Source organism: Cervus elaphus, chromosome 27 (genome assembly GCF_910594005.1).
Source record: "Cervus elaphus chromosome 27, mCerEla1.1, whole genome shotgun sequence".
Taxonomy (NCBI): Eukaryota; Metazoa; Chordata; class Mammalia; order Artiodactyla; family Cervidae; genus Cervus; species Cervus elaphus.
This window is the reverse complement of record NC_057841.1, coordinates 47659193-47675952: the sequence shown is the minus strand read 5'-3', so window position 1 is coordinate 47675952 and position 16760 is coordinate 47659193.

Genomic DNA, 16760 nt, shown 5'->3' with positions numbered 1-16760 from the left:
TATCATTTTGCTATGTTTTAGCTTTCTGTAGCTATTCAAATCAAGAATGGACTGTAATCTCTGGAGTCCTTACTATACAAGGGAAGAGATTTAGTATGGTTGTATTCCCCTGCCTTGACACTCTTCTTCCTTTAAAATATAAACTGGGATTTTTATATAACTTGCTAAAAAATCACTAGTCTTTTTATAATACATAGATCATTTTTCAAATTCTTTGACATTTACATTATTTTTAAGTATCCATGTTAGCAAAAACTACTTAGTTTTAGTTCTATGATTAAGTGAATGATTTCAATGATTATTTCTCAATCTTTCATGCCTTAATTTTCACATTCTTTATTACAATGAGCAATAACTACATAGCAATTTCTAGGTACCAAGAATTCTAAGTACATTAGAATAATGAATCTTGTAATCCTCATAATAGCCCTGTGGGATGTGTGTTAATATTATCCCCATTTTATAGTTGAATAAACAGAGGCATAGAGATAATAACTTTTCCATAGTCTCATGGCTAGTTTTCAACAAAACCAGGATTTGAAAGCTATGCAACAAGATGCTGCACTCAGGAATTTGGTCGATTTGCTCTGCTGGCTTTCATCTGTAAGCTCCTAATTTTAATTAATCTTTCTATGGGCTCTTGTCATTTCTTAAAAATAAAACAATACTTGAGTGGTATATTTTCTGAGTCCTTATACACCTGAGAATTATTCTTTGTTATTGTTGTTGTTTAGTCGTTAAGTCATGCCCAACTCTTTGTGACCCCATGGACTGTAGCCCCCAGGCTCCTCTGTCCATGAGATTTCCCAGGCAAGAATATTAGAGTGGGTTGCCACTTGCTTCTACAGGGATCTTCCCAACCCAGGGATTGAACTCACATCTCCTACATTCCCAGGTGAATTCTTTACTGCTGAGCCACCAGGAAAGCCCAAGAATTATATTCCTTTTGTTTATGAAACCCCTATTTATTTGTTTAAATTAACCTGCAGCATAGTCTTCAAATAACAACAACAAAAAAAGGTTTATTCTTTTTAACAAGGTGGAAAATAACATTCACAGAATAACTTTCAGAGAGCACCCTGTGTTGTTTTTGCTTTTTATTTTCTTTCTCAAAAGAGAACATCAATAAACTGTTAGGGTCAGGTGGCAAGACTCTAAGTGTATTGATGAAGAGAACTGGGGAGACTGGTGTGTGAGGCAAGGTGGTAGGGGGAGTGAGGAGAGAGATGGGTGAACAAGGCAAGTAGAAAGGGGAAAAGGAGCCAGCCAGATGGCCTGCAATCCACATCATGTTCTGCAAAAGCTCTTCAGGACCTTTCCCAAGTCTCCAAACTCACGGACAGAAATTTGGTGTCATGATATAACACATGGCTCTGTGAAAACTAATGGAAGAGCTCGGTCTGGCACACCATCTGATAAAGGTAGAATAGCCAGTGTCTGGGAAGACAGAGGAAAAAGCAAGGAGGCTAAAGAGAAAGTCTTGCAGTTCTCCCTGAAGTTTCTCAGCCAAAGTGATATTAAAGAAGACTGTGTCTTTCTAGTTCCTGTCTGCACCTGTAAGATCAAATCCTTCCTTCTATAGACCTGATAAAACGTCTATGCTTGTATAGAAACAGGAAGGTCACCCCACAGACTTTGAGAAGTTTAATCATTTCTACAGATATGGGAAAATTAGAGAAATCTCCTTTTGCCTCCACAGTCATTTCCTGCTCTAACTCACTGTTATTTTCTTCACTGGCCACTTCCTTGGAGTTAGAGTTGGGTCCAGAATCAGGAAATTCATTCTTCAGCTTGGGGCTTTTCTCTCCAATTTCTCCATTTCTTTCTTTTTCTTTATCTTTTTAGGCTTAGGTGAACCAATTCTTCCTCAGAAGGCTCCTCATTTTTTATAACTCTTTTTGCTTTTAGGAGAAACAACTGTCTTTTCACAGGGCTCCTTTGATATTTTCAAACTTTTGGTTTTAGGAGAAGTAAGGTCATCCTGAGATGGCTCCTCTTTCTTTTTTGCCTTTTTGGATGTAGGAGAATTCACACAACTTCAGAAGGCCCTGCTTTCTTTTTAACTTTTTTAGCTTTGGGGGAAATCAATTCTTCCTTTTCTTTTGCTGCCTCTTCAGTCTTACTAGATTTTTGTTTCTCATTTTTTACCTTTCTTCTCATTTTGCTTTCACGGCATCTCCATTTTTGCCATGGCTGCATCTGACTCCAAATCCATGCCACTAAGAAGCTTCCTCGGCATCACTCAGCACAAGTGGTGTAGGCCAACCGGTCTCCCCTACCATGTGGAGAAGTACTGGTTCTTGTACCCACAAGGGAGTTGGCAAGTCAAGTAAGCAAAGACTTCAGTGACATCGCAAAAAGTTGGCAGTGACTTGTTCTTATGGTGGAAATCCCTATGGCGGACAAATTGAATGAATAAATGAACTTGAATAATGAACAAGGATGATCAAAAGTGAAGAATTACAGATGAAGATAGATATCCTTTAGTTTTTCATGCATTTTGTTTGTTGCTCAGTCACTCAGTCCTGTCTGCCTCTTTGCGACCCCATGGACTACAGCACCCAGGCTTCCCTGTCCTTTACCATACTGCATGCATTCAATTTGCATGTCTTTCTACACTAAGAACTAGGGATAAAATAAAACATTCCTTATATCATCCCTCAAGAAGCACACAGAGAAGGCAATGGCAACCCACTCCAGTACTCTTGCCTAGAAAATCCCATGGACGGAGGAGCCTGGTAGGCTGCAATCCGTGGGGTCGCTAGGAGTCAGACACAACTGAGCGACTTCACTTTCACTTTTCACTTTCATGCATTGGAGAAGAAGACGGCCAGTGGTCTTGCCTGGAGAATCCCAGGGACAGGGGAGCCTGGTGGGCTGCCATCTATGGGGTCGCACAGAGTCGGACATGACTGAAGCGACTTAGCAGCAGCAGCAAGAAGCACATATAAATAATACCAACAGGATATAATTGTGGATTTGTGAATGCTATGAAGAGAAAGAGTAATGAGGTGAACATATATTTCAGAGCAGAAACAAATTCAATCTGGGTAGCAAGCAAGGAGGACTTCTCTGTGGAACTTATATTCGAAGCTAATCATTGAAGGGTGAATTGGAAACTTTCAAAGGAATAGGAGGAAGAGCATTGCAGATGAGGAAAAGCCTGTATGTAAATATACCAAGGAGGTTTGAAAGAAAAGCTTGTGGCTAAAGCCCAAAATGCAAAGAGGCTTGTGAAAGGCAATGCTCTACAAAAGTAGCCAGGGGCCATCTCAGGTAGGCCTGGCCACTCCTATTAAGATATTGAAGCAATGGAATGCAACTAACCAGGCTTTAAGCAGTATAACAGTATGCTAGTACTGGTCTCTAGTGAATCTCCCTGATTGGAAAGTAAAAATATTTAAAGGACCACTCATGGACTTAGCAAAGCCAGCTAGGGGCTATTTCAGTGGCCTGAGTAAGAGAGAATGATAGTTTCTACCAAGCATTTTGTGGGTACATTGGAGAGACAAACGAGAAGCAAAAATGACAGAAATTGGTGAAAGAATGGGGTAGAAGGAGAAAAAAGGATCAAGGATGCTCCTAATTTGTTACTTGACTGACATGATAGAATTTTTCATCAAGATAAAATTGAAAATAGGTTTGGTTAGAAAAGGTAGAAACTAATATTTAAGTCTGAGAAGTCCAAGCAGTAATGTCAGGAAGGGTTAAAACACATATATGGAGTTCAAAATACAGGTTTAGGCTTACTTTGTAAGATTTGTGAGTCTTCATGAATAAACAAGTCCTATGGTTGTCCATGAGAGCTTCAAGGAAGAATTGGCATGCCTAAGAAGTAGGTTAGGGCTGAGCCTTGTTGAATCCACATTTTTTAGCTGAGAGAATGAACCAGAAAATCAGGCAAGATAGGAGACCAGATCCAAAATATAGAAAGAAAAATCAGGAGAGTTGGGTGTGAAAGCAACTGAGGAGGGAGGGTTTCCAAAGTAATGGTCAGCATAGTCAAAGAAGAAATTTGTCACTCTGAGCACTCCTTTCCTATTTTCCTAATAAAGATTGTAAAAATATAGTTCTGGGAATTTCCATCTGTCAGTAGATATACAAATGGAAATACTCCTTGGGAAGGGGAGGGTTAAAGGCAAAAATCCAGGCTAGACCAGACCACCTTATCTGCCTCCTAAGAAACCTGTATGTAGGTCAAGAAGAAACAGTTAGAAACAGACATGAAGCAAAAGACTGGTTCAAAATTGGAAAAGGAGTACATCAAGGCCATATATTGTCACCCAGCTTATTTAACTTACATGCAGAGTATATCATACAAAATGTCAGGCTGGGTGAATCACAAGCTGGAATCGATTGCCAAGAGAAATATCAACAACTTCAGGTATGCAGATGATTCCACCGTAATGGCAGAAAGCAAAGAGGAATTAAAGAGCCTCTTGATGAAGTTGAAAGAGGAGAGTGAAAAAACTGGCTTAAAACTCAACATTCAGAAAACTAAAATGATGGCATTCAATCCCATCACTTCATGGCAAATAGATGAAGAAAAATGGCAACAGTGCAAATTTTATTTTCTTGGAGTCTGAACTCACTGTGGACCATGACTGCAGCCATGAAATTAAGAAACTTGCTCCTTGGAAGAAAAGCTATCACAAACCTAGACAACATATTAAAAAGCAGAGACATCACTTTGCCAACAAAGGTTCATATGGTCAAAGCCATGGTTTTTCCAATAGTCATGTATAGATGTGAGAGTTGGACTATAAAGAAGGCTGACGGCTGAAGAATTGATGCTTTCAAGCTGTGGTGCTGGAAAAGACTCTTGAGAGTTCCTTGAACAGGAAGGAGATAAAATCAGTTAGTCCTAAAGGAAATCAACCCTGAATATTCATTGGAAGGACTGATGCTGAAACTGAAGTTCCAATACTTTGGCCACCTGATGTGAAGAGCCAGCTCTTTGGAAAAGACTCTGATGATGAGAAAGAGTGAAGGTAGGAAGAGAAAGGGGCAACAGAAGATGAGATGGTTGGTTGGCATCTTCTACTCAATGGACATGAGTTTGAGCAAATTCCAAGAGATAGAGAAGGACAGAGAAATCTAGCATGCTGCAGTCTATGAGGTCACAAAGAGTCAGAAATGACTTAGTGACAGAACAGCAATAAAACAATCAGTACCTACTCTGTGGAAATTTTCTATAGGGTGAAAATCCTGTGTTTCATTGGTAAGGGGAAGGTTGAGTGCGAGATGGTGATTTTGGAGCAAAAGGATCACATGGGCTCTAGAGTTAGACTGCCTGAATTCAAATCCCAGCTCTGCTTCCTCACTAGCTAAGGAAACTTGAGCAAGTTTTCTGTGCCCTATTTCTCCATCTGTAAAATGGAAATAAAAATATTATTTATCACATGTAGTTGTGACCATCAAATGCATTAATATTTGCAAAATAATCCTGAGAGTGTCTAGCACATAGGAACACTCAGTATTAGCTTTGATTTTTCACTTCAAATGGACAAATCCATTCTTTTTCAGGGAGGGACAGCAGAGGTGAACAACCAGTGTGGACGTTGGTCCAGCCTCTCTGGCAGTCTGCTCACTGCCACCACTTCACCAGGTTGGTAAGGTAACTTGTCTATTTTGTTTCTTCCTACTAATTTTATAGGTAGGTAATAGAAAGTTATTAGTCAGAGACTCTTATGCTATAGTTTTAAAATTTTATTTATTTGAACAGGTATGTGAAGAAGAAATTAGCCCCTCGTTACTTGTCACATAGACTGAGAATTAATGGTTCAGAAAACGGATAAAACTTATATTTTTCTCCCCTGAACAAATAGTGTTCAAATAGTGTGACCCCTTTCAGAAGTATGCTGTCAGCATTATTTACAGAGGCTCATCAAGGTTGATAACCCCATGGCCCAGCCATAAGAGAACACAACAGAATGCTCTTCAATGTTGTCACCCATCACAAGGAACAGTTTGCAGCGTGACTTTCTGAACCGGAGTTTTATTCCTTTCTGCCTGTCACCTTGGAAAACAACTTATTCAAGAACTTAGGTCTTTAGTCCTATTTTCCTTGGAACATGATCCATTCATAAGCCAAAAAAGTCAAACTGTATGGAGTGAAGAGGCTCCTCCCTCTTTCTCCACCTGCCCAGTTATCACACAGACAAGCAAGCAAAGCTATCAGTCATATCATATCATATCATATCATATCATACAGGCAAACAAAGCTATTAGTCTCTCAGGAAACTTCCAGAGTTGCCCTTGTTGTGGCAGGTATCATTGTTCCTCCACTCCCATTTGTTGAGTCATTAAATGTAGTATATTATGACACTGCTTTCTCCTTCCTTTTTTTGACTTAATATATCCTGGGGATCTTTTCACATCAGTATATAAAGAGCTCCCTTCTTGTTTAAGTCACTGTATGGATATACAATTATTTATTTAAGTATCCTTATTGATAGTCTAGTGGTTTGTTTCCAATCCTTTGCTACTACAAACAAGGCTTCAATTAATAACCTTGTAGGTGTATCATTTTGCACCTGTGCAAGTATATCTGTGGTATAAATTCCCAGAAGTGGTATGGCTGGGTCAAAGCATATTTGCATTTGTAATTTTGACAGATACCACGAAACTGCCCTCCACAGGGGTCATACTGACATAAATTCCCACCAATAGTGTATGAAAAGGGCTTATTTCCCCACAGCCTTGCCAACAGTGTATATTTTTTGATCTTCTGGATTTTTGCCAATCTGATAAGCAAAAATGGGATCCCAGTATAATTTTAATTTCTATTTCTCTTATTATGCAAGATTGTGCATTTTTCTATATAAAAGCCTTTTGTATTTCCATTTCGTTCACTGTTCATATTCATGATCCATCCATCTATTAGGTTGTTCTTTATCTCAGATGTTTTAAACATGTATACCTCACCTTCTATAATTTTGAACAGACTACTGTTAACAGAAGTAGGATACCCTGGGACTCAATTTTTTTGTTTTTTGTTAGGGCCCCTTCTTGCCTTAATTTTCAGTTAATAACACATATGTGTGTGTATGCTAAGAAGGGAAGTTCATGTAACTATTATTAGAGGTGGAAAAAATGAAGAGGAATGGCAATTTATGACTGACATTCAAATTCTGACTTTAAAAAAAAAAATGGTGATTCTGGCAGACTCTCCACTTATAACAGGATTCCATTTCTTCCTAGTTCTGAAAGAAATGTGCAAATTAGAGAATATGTGTAACTTCCCTAGAGTGGTCTTCCTAGAACAATTACTCTCAAGATAGTAGTTAGGAAAATGGTGGAGCGAAGAATAAGGTTTGCAGGAAATTGTCCAGGAGAAATTATCCTTACAACCACCTGCCAGTCACCTGGAAATCCACTGGCAAAAAAGAAAAATGGCCAGCACTCTGTCATAGCTAGGGGGAAGGAAGGGTGAGTGTCACTCTTAATAGAGATGCTGACATGGTGGGAGAGATCTGCTGTGACATGCTCGCTGCTAGGGAGAAAACTCATTCCCTAGGTGCACATATCTGCTCTACCCTATGCTTTAAAAATAGAAATGGTGAGCCCAGTTCAGGGGCTGCTTGGGGTGGGAGGAAGCATATTCAAATGCAAGAATTGACCTGCTAACACACACTCATATGGGGTAATGGTTTACTCCATAATATCCTTTAAAGTGAAGCTCAGAAACTGATTTGAAATATGGCAAACACTATCCCAATCAAAGTAAAACCAGGAGACTAAGCTCTGTCAGGTATCAGCTGTGTGTCCTGAGTCAAGTTGTTGAACTACTCTTGGGTTCAGTTTTCCTCTTCTGAAAAATGGGGGTAGAGGAAGGTCAGTTGGGGACAGCTGAGTACCCTTCTTCATCTTCACCACACTGCAATTTCCTGAGGGATCACAGAGCCAGGGTGATATCAAACAGGGCTATACATTTAGCTTTCAAGCCTTGAAAGAAAAATTAAGCATAACTGACAATTATTTGTGGTCCTCCATTCATGTTTCACCTTGTAAGTCAGGTTCTAAATCTTCCAAGCTGCCACCACTCAAAGGCATTGGTCTCTTCTCCAACCCTCCAGCTCCAAACAGCTGGACTCACAGCAAACCTATCAGTGTTTATCAAACAAACCTATCAGTATATTTATCAGTGTTAAATATCAGGATATTTTGCTGATCCTTTCTATTCACAGCTGTGAAGTTTTGCCTTGGTCTCTTTATTTCCTTTATATTTTCTCAGGTGAGCTCTACTCTTAACACTTCAACTCCCAACTGAATGATAACGGAAGGAAAAAGGAAAAACTGAAACTGGCATTGGTCTTCCATATGTGAGCAGGTATTATTATTAAGCATCTTATAGAGTGCCTCATTATTGTTGATATTGTCATTGCTTCTAGATAAAAACGACCAGACTTGGAGTTTCCTTTAGGATTCCCTAAGCTTGATTATAGAATCTTAGAGATGGATTAAACACTAAAAATATCATCAAGCTTCATCTCCCACCCATTTCATAATTTTTATGCATCATCCCGGCCAAAGAGCAATCTAGTTTTTTAACACCCTACTGAGACAGTTCACTACCTGACAGGCTGTGACTTGTATTAGTATCTTAATAACAGCAATAGGTAGCTTTTGCTTTTCCATTTCAGAAGCATTGTGACATTGATCCATTGTTCCTCTTGCCTTTATTCATCTAAATTAGGAGAGCGCATTTGGCAGGTTAATAGTACCAACTAAATGTTTATTTAATAGTAAATATTTCAAATACTAGCTGTAATCTTTAGCAGCTGTTTTGTATTGGTGGTACAATTCCAACAATTATATTTTACAAAATCATTTCCACTGGGTTGAGGCAATCTATGGATGAGTCAGGATTGGAAGACAGAAGAGCCAGGATTTTGTTGCCACTTTGCTTAAAAGTGGTGACTTTGGGGAAAGTCACTTCTCTTTCTGATTCTCAGTGTTCCTAATACATAAAATAAAGTGAAGAAAATAGACAATTTCTTAGTACTTCTCTCCCCAATAATAACTTTTAATGAGGCCACAACAGTGCTTTGTCAATGGAAAAAAACAAAAATGGTAACTAAGTGAATTCATGAATTTCTATGGTCAACTGAATATGTAATCAAGGTAGATAATAATCCAGAAGACATAAATCAGAATTGCCAGAAAAGCTCCAGTTAACACCAAATCTCTATGATCATTCAGATGAAATGAGACTTCCATATCTTTGGCATCTTCTCAGATGACATTTCCACTTAGATACTTCATTATTATGGTGCATTAATGTCACTGGTTTCTAATAAAAAACTCATCCCACCTAAAAGGAGAATGCTGAATTAATTTTATGAATTACTGGGCTCTTTTCAATAAATTATGTTGATGATGGCTGAACATCTTGATTGGCTTAGGAAAAAGAGGAGGCCACATTCAGAAGATCACCTGAGCCAAATTTCCAGTGTCAGCTGAGAGTGGGGTTCCCTCAGGGACAATGTTTAGGGAGGGAAGAAAATGACTAAGGGACTAATTTTTTGAGTGAAATTTAGATTTATTTACATGCTCAAGCCAAGTCAATCACTGCTTACGACATTGATACACATGGAAGATTATTTTCTGGCACAGATCTGTGTGTGGAGAATTTAATTGTCTGTGGAAAATAACAACCATCAGAACCCTAAAGGGAAACTACCTCTCTAAACTTTTCAGGACGTCAGTAGCAATTTGCCTCACTGAGGGCTGATAAAAGAAGTGGAGCCCAGAGAAATCTGAACACCCAAGGAAGGTTTCCAAAGTTACTTGAGGTGACTTGAGAGAGTCATGATGGAACTTAGAAAAGAATTTCATTACTTAGCTTTCACTCTCATGTCCCAATAGATTGGTTTGGGACCACTGTTGGTCTGAAACTACTACTTTATTTGAGAAATAAGAAAAATAAACTTTGCATGGTGAAATGGAAAGTATATTAACCTGAGAATTAGAAGGTTAGGGTTCTGATCCCAGATCTGTGAGTTTGGGCTGTGCTTTCTTCATCTGTAAATGAAGAGGGAAATGACTGTTAAGGTTTCTTCCTGCATTAGTTATCCACGAACTTTCAGTTATAAAACAGAAAGATCATATCTGTCTAACTTTTATATCTTCAACTCAGAGTTCATTGGACCAGTTTTAAATTTCCATGTAATGAGAGTGGTGAATTTCTGCCAATCCACCTTTGTCTTCTACATAAACTCTTCATTCCAGACCACCTGTTTTAGTATCATCACTTTGCAAAAGTGGCCTACTTTGTAAATTATACACCTCTTCTTTCTTCTAAAGATTCCATTCTTTCTAAAAGTTTTTATAACCATCAAGCTATAGGATAAGATGTCCTTTTTTTTTTTTTATAAAGTTATCATGAAATACAGTACACCCACTTAAACTGAATTTTAGTTAAACAATCAATAGTGTTTAATATAAGTATATTTTGTTCAATATTTGGAATATACTTGTGCTAAAAATTGTTTGTTTGAGATTCAAATTCAATTGGATGTCCTATATTTTTATTTGTTAACTTTAGTAACTCTGACCAGAGTTCTCTCTCCCACTGCTATAGAACTTCATAAAGTCCTATAGAACTTCATTTGACATTTTGAATGTCTATGTCCATCTGATTTCCCTAACTAGATAGTAAGTCCTGTGAGAGACAACCTGGATGCTATACACATTATTATCTCCTCTTATCCACAGTGATGCTTTTTATTATTTCATAATTGGCTGATTCTTTTGAGACTCCTTCACAACTCATGTACTTTAAAACACAGTCTGCTTCTTCCTCAGGCTAAGATAACACAATCATGCCACATTAACCCAAACCCACAAGAAACTAGGATGGAACTCAATGAAAGTTAATGTTAGGATTTACAATAGTCAGTCAGTGTTACCAATAACAATGAAAAATATAAATTAATATAATCGCTTCCAGGGAATTAAAAAGTACTACAAGGTCACTTGCAAAGCTGAATTCTTAGCTTACCAAATGTTTCCTAGTTGCTTTTGACTTGCAAGATCTATTTAGCAGGACTTTGAAAAGTCTCATAAGGTAGTGAGTTCCTTCTGTGTCCATATAAAAACGTTTAATCCCTGTCCCCAGGAAACCAAGGGCACCAACCCATTTCACTTCTCAAAATAAAGTTCTTTAATTTCATTCCCATGCTTGAGACTATTCTCTCCCTTTCAGGTCTTACCTCCCCCCATAGGCTACTCACCATTTCCCAAACATACCTTGGACCCAAGCTTACTCTCTTGCCTCTGTCTCTAACACTCACCATCTCTGCCTTTCTAAATCCTACCCATTCATAGAGCCACTGATTCGTGAAGCTGTGGGAGAGGCCGTAGGAATCTGGTGTTACACTAGCACTTTAAACATAAACCAATGATAGACCTGAGATCTAGTCAACAATAATCTGTAGCAGAGTGACAGAGTCATGGCTCAAAAATGTTCTTTAAATCTTTTATTTTTGCCTTTTCCAAGATCCTTCTTCAAGAAGCACCTTCAGCTACCACATCATTTTTAAACACTTTCTTCATCATCCCAACCAGAAATTCTCTCTCTCTCTCATTTCACCCAAGGCAGCATTTTATTTGTAGCTCTCCTGAGGTACTTTGTCCATTTTAGGTTATGTTTTTGTTGTTGGTAAGGTTCCAAGATAAAACCATTCCCTGTGCTAAGAGCAAAGAGATTGGGTGTACTTCTGGAGCATGGTTTTCCTAACAGCCTAAGGGCTTTGTTGGGAGAAAAATGGATAAATGGTGTTGCCCAGTTGCTGGCTCCCATGACTGAGGCTTTCCTTGGCAAGGAATCATGTCTGTCCTTCACTCTCAGGGCAGCTTAGCATGGAGAAGCAACTGAATAGAAAGGGAGTAGGGGTGCCCTGGGTTGTCTCAGGGACTCAGGCCATGTGGGATAGGGAAGAAATGGTCTAAAGTATTAATAAACTTCACCATGCCCTGTATTCAACTGACCTCAGCAAAACGTGACATAAATCCATTAGGAGAGACACATGCAAACTGTATTATCATTCTAAGGACACTGCAAAAACTAATGTAACTGTGGCCCTGTGATTAAGCTTTGTCAAAGAGCTCTAGAGAGGACACCAGTGGGAGCAAACTTAGAGGAGAAATAAAGCAGCAAAGGGAGGGAGACAGCTGGGCGAGAACCAGGTGTGTCAACGTTGGCTTTCACGTCAATGAAGGAGTCAGATGAGTAAGGTGGCACATAGCAGTCACAGGTTTCAAAGCCAGAATGAGTTTGGTCACCAAATAATTTCCACAAAAATTTCATATCATACTAGATTAAACCTTATCAAATTTTTTTTTAAAGATAGTACTTCATATGGGAAGTTTACCATCAACAAATAATCTACCTTGTGGCAAATAATTGACTTTAAATTACACAATACACAGCATTTTGTAATAATGTCATCTCTTTAAAAAAAAAAAATTTTCCCAGGACATTGGGATAAGTGAAATGTATAAAAAGACAACAACAACATATGGTTAATTTCTTTGTGAGTCAAAGCCTCAAGCCATCAGTGGGTGTGTCTAGTCAACAAACATTCATAGGGTGACTCCTGCAGGTCCATTACTGTCCAGCCCATACAAAGCAGTCCACAAAACAAGCATAATCTCTGTCTTCATTGAACTTGATCCCAGACTCTGAGGCCACAAAAACACCATTTATACACTATTTGACATAAAAATTAAAGTATCTAATGAGTTTTAATAAATTTAGAGCAGTGGTTTTATGCTAAAAGCCCATTGTGTTTCTTTTTTTTCATTTTTAAAGTTATTCTATCATCAGATGTGACACCTTATTCAAGGCACTGACTGCCTCATTAAAAAAAAAGAGCTCCTTTTTCACGACTAAAACAATACCCTGATTGAAATACTTCATTAAAAGAAGAATATTTCTCATGGTCAACCAAACTCTAAACACTTAGTTCACAATTTGATAAATTTTCAAAAGGAAGTCACTTACCAAAATGTAAGGGCTCCTGTGTATAAGTTCTATGCATCAAACATAAGTACATCTCAAATATATTATTAAAAGCTGCCATTTACTGAGTGTTTCTTGTTAGCTTGCTACTATTCTAACCTTTTTTTTTTATTTGTGGTTGAAATTAATCTACACAGAACTGTAAGAGGTAAACACTACTCATGATTTCCATTATACAGATGAGGAAACTGAGGCACTGAGAAATCAGCCACTTGCTCATAGACACAAACATAATGTGTGGTTCAGAAAAAATTCAAAACCAAATGCCCAGCTCCAGAGCCTACATGCTATTGTCTGTGCGAGCTAGTAAAAGTAAATAAATATAAATTTGATGCCAAAAATCATTATTAGTGGTTGTTTCCCCAGAGAAATTTAAGAAATGAATTTAAAACTTCAAAGTGAAGCAACTTTTTTTTTTTTTTTTTGCCAATTATGTGTTACTTTAAAAGAAATTTGCAAGAGGTGAAAAATATGAATCTTGACAAAGATGATACTGTCATGAACCATATGATTTTAAAAGAAAACTGTTCAGCAGTAGTATGAAGCCACAAGTCCTGGACAGCATCAATATGGATGAACTCTCTATCAAGCTACTCAAATAACTGCCTGCTTATTGAGCTAGCTGTGCTCAGTGGGTATGGGCCAGCAGTAACACCCTAGTCAGACTCACTCTTGATTATACAAATGACAAAGCAGCAGAACAGCATATAGAGGCAGCCTCCACAGAAAATATGATCTCAAACCAGGCTATGACATAAAACAGCAGAACTTAAGTGGGGAACGACGGATGCTCGTGTCTCGATTTGTATTTGAGCACTGTCTCAATCTGCTTTCCATACACAGAGCTCAAATAATATCTTCTCTGGTACAAAACCTGAGAACGAGCTCCAGTCAAAGTCACCAGAAGGAGAGCAGGGTTGGGATCACGCAGGAAAGCAGAAAGTTGGATTGTCCGCAGCCCAGAGTGGAAGGTAAGACTTGGGGACCGATGGCTAAGGTCCCTAGGTTTCACTGGGGAGTTCCCAAACTCCAAACCATTGTTCACTCATAGATCTGCTCTGTTCTTGAAAATAAGGATTGCCTACTTACTAATAAGTATGCCTCACTACTTCTTTACATGCAGTGATGAGGGAGAGAGCACCTGAGGCCAGTCTGCTGCCCTGATGTTTGGTGTAGTCTGAGTACAGTGATTATTTGTCAGCACTGGTCTGTCTATTTGTTTCTGTTTGAAGGAAAGTATTAACCCACAGAGGCTTGGTTCACCTTCTTTGTGGTCGTGGTAAGTTCACTGGTGGTTGAGGGCCATTGTGCTCACCAGCTTAGGGAGCAACTGACATCCAGGGCTGCACTGACGCTTGAGGTTGACCCAAATGCACATAAGAATTAACAAGAATGGTGATCTCATTCAGCAGCAGAGGTGTGTAGTAAAAAAGAAATTGTAAACATGTTTGAAAGACATTTCATCCCACACTGTCAACATAAAATATATTGAGTGGCTGATTGAAGTAATAGGCTGTCTTTGTGGAGCAGTAAGAAGTGGAGAAAAGGAAGTTCTTTGTGCAATTATCACAATGCAAGGCCAGCTGTGGCTAAATGAATCTTCCCTCATAGACCATAATATCTCCTGGGAGCCTTGATGGGCAACACGAAGCTCCTGACACTCACCTAATTCACCACATCAAGCGAGTCATAGGCCAGACCAGACAGTGATGGAATCCCACAGAGTCAGACAGGCTGGTGCTGCCCTCTTTGGGCCTCTAGCAAAATCAGCTTAAGAAGAGGGCCAAGGTCAGAAGCCCCAGAGAGTAGGAGGAAGTAACCACAACCCATCCAGGGGGAATGAACCATGTACTGAGAATGAGTCTCCGTATTGGGTGCCCACATGCATTAGCTCATTTATTCTTCCCAATTGTTACAGTACATTGATATTGTCCTCACAGCATCTGTGGAGCAAACAGAGCTGAGGAAGCTTATGTGAACTGCCCAGTGCATGAGCCTGGTGAGTCGTGAGATTGGAATTTTAACTCAGTCTGTGGTTATGGAGCAAACCAGCTCTAGGTCCAGCCAGTTAAACTCAAGAACAGAATCTGAGTCAGCGCCAGAAAGATCTTGAAGACCATGCTTCTGTGGAGCAAAGTTTGTACTATAACATATCACATTTTAAAGTCTAGTTTACAAGAAGAAAGAGAACATTTATAAAATGTCTGGTCAGCTATACTGTGATTTAGACTGTAAATTCTATCGCCTTTATACTCAGAAAACCTTTTCTGCAGATATGGGCACTACAGCAGGGGCTTGATGTTTTTTAGACGGTGTTCCAGCACTGGTGTAAGCTTCTCAGTAGCTCAAATGGTAAAGAATCTGCCTGCAATGCAGGAGACCTGGGTTTGACCCCTGCATCAGGAAGATCCCTGGAGAAGGGAATGATAATCCACTCCAGTATTCTTGCCTGGAGAATTCATGGACAGAAGAGCCTAGTGGGCTAGTCCATGGAGTTGCAAAGAGTCGGACACAATTGAGCAAATAATACTTTCACTTCTTTTTTCACTTTTCCAACACTGGTAAGAAGTGACCCAAGTCAGAGCTGTCATGCTTTTAGGTAGTTTTGCACAGTATTTTGAACTTTTTAGGCAACCCACTGGGGCTTCCCAGGTGGTGCAATGGTAAAGAATCCTCCTGCCAATGCAGGAGACACAAGAGATGTGGGTTCTATCCCCGGGTCAGAAAGACCCAAGGATAGGTCTTTCCTATCCTTGGAGTAGGAAACAGCACTCCAATATTCTTGCCTGGAAAATTCCATGGACAGAGGAGTCTGGCAGGCTAAGTCTATGAGGTCACAAAGAGTTAGACATGACTGAGCAACTGAGCACACAGGCAAGCCCACTAAGAACCTGTATCCTCTCCTGCTTGAAGAAATAAGTGCAGTTAGCTTGAAAATTCACTAACATTGACCCTCAGCATCATGTTTAGACATTTTCTGGACATATATATCATCAAATGCTTTGTATTCCAGAACTTTTTTCAACTGATCCAGATCATGACCTTAGACAATAACTGTTCAACATGATTTATGGTTTCAGAAATCGTAAGGACCCTGTTCTTAGGATCATTGATTACCTATTTTACCTTCCATACAACTCACTGAGGAATCCAGTTTCCCATTCAAATTTCCAGAGCTGGCTCAGTTCTACTTTATCTCTGGAATCTTCCTAAAGTTGCAGCAAATACAGGATAAAAAATAGCTGGACTCCAAAAAGAATGATTAGACGATATGGAAGCAAGTTTGACTTTTAAGATCCTTTGATTCAGACTAAAGCTTCTCATTTTAACACCCTTTCCTGCTCTCTATAAAATTGTATTCCCAACTGTCTTGGCATGAAGTATGAACTATTTAGGTGTGGACGATCTCATCCACCTCCACATGCTCTGTTTCCACTTGTGCTTGATTCTTCTGGCTCTGGGAACTTCTCCTGTGTATTTGTGCTCCCACTGAGGAGAGATAGGAAGAGAGACAAGTAAAAATTTGTCTAGTCCTGAGTTGACCAGGTGAGAGTGTGGACCAGGAGGAAGGAGGGGACCTGTGTATACAATGTGAATACTGACAAGACCTGAACAAACCTCTATTCAGGCAACATGTCTCAGGATGCTGGTCGTTGCTTGTGTCCGTTAGAGCATTGGCAACTTGCCTCAGAGTGTTAGGCAGGATTATTCTGTGACTAACAAAACTCAGAGA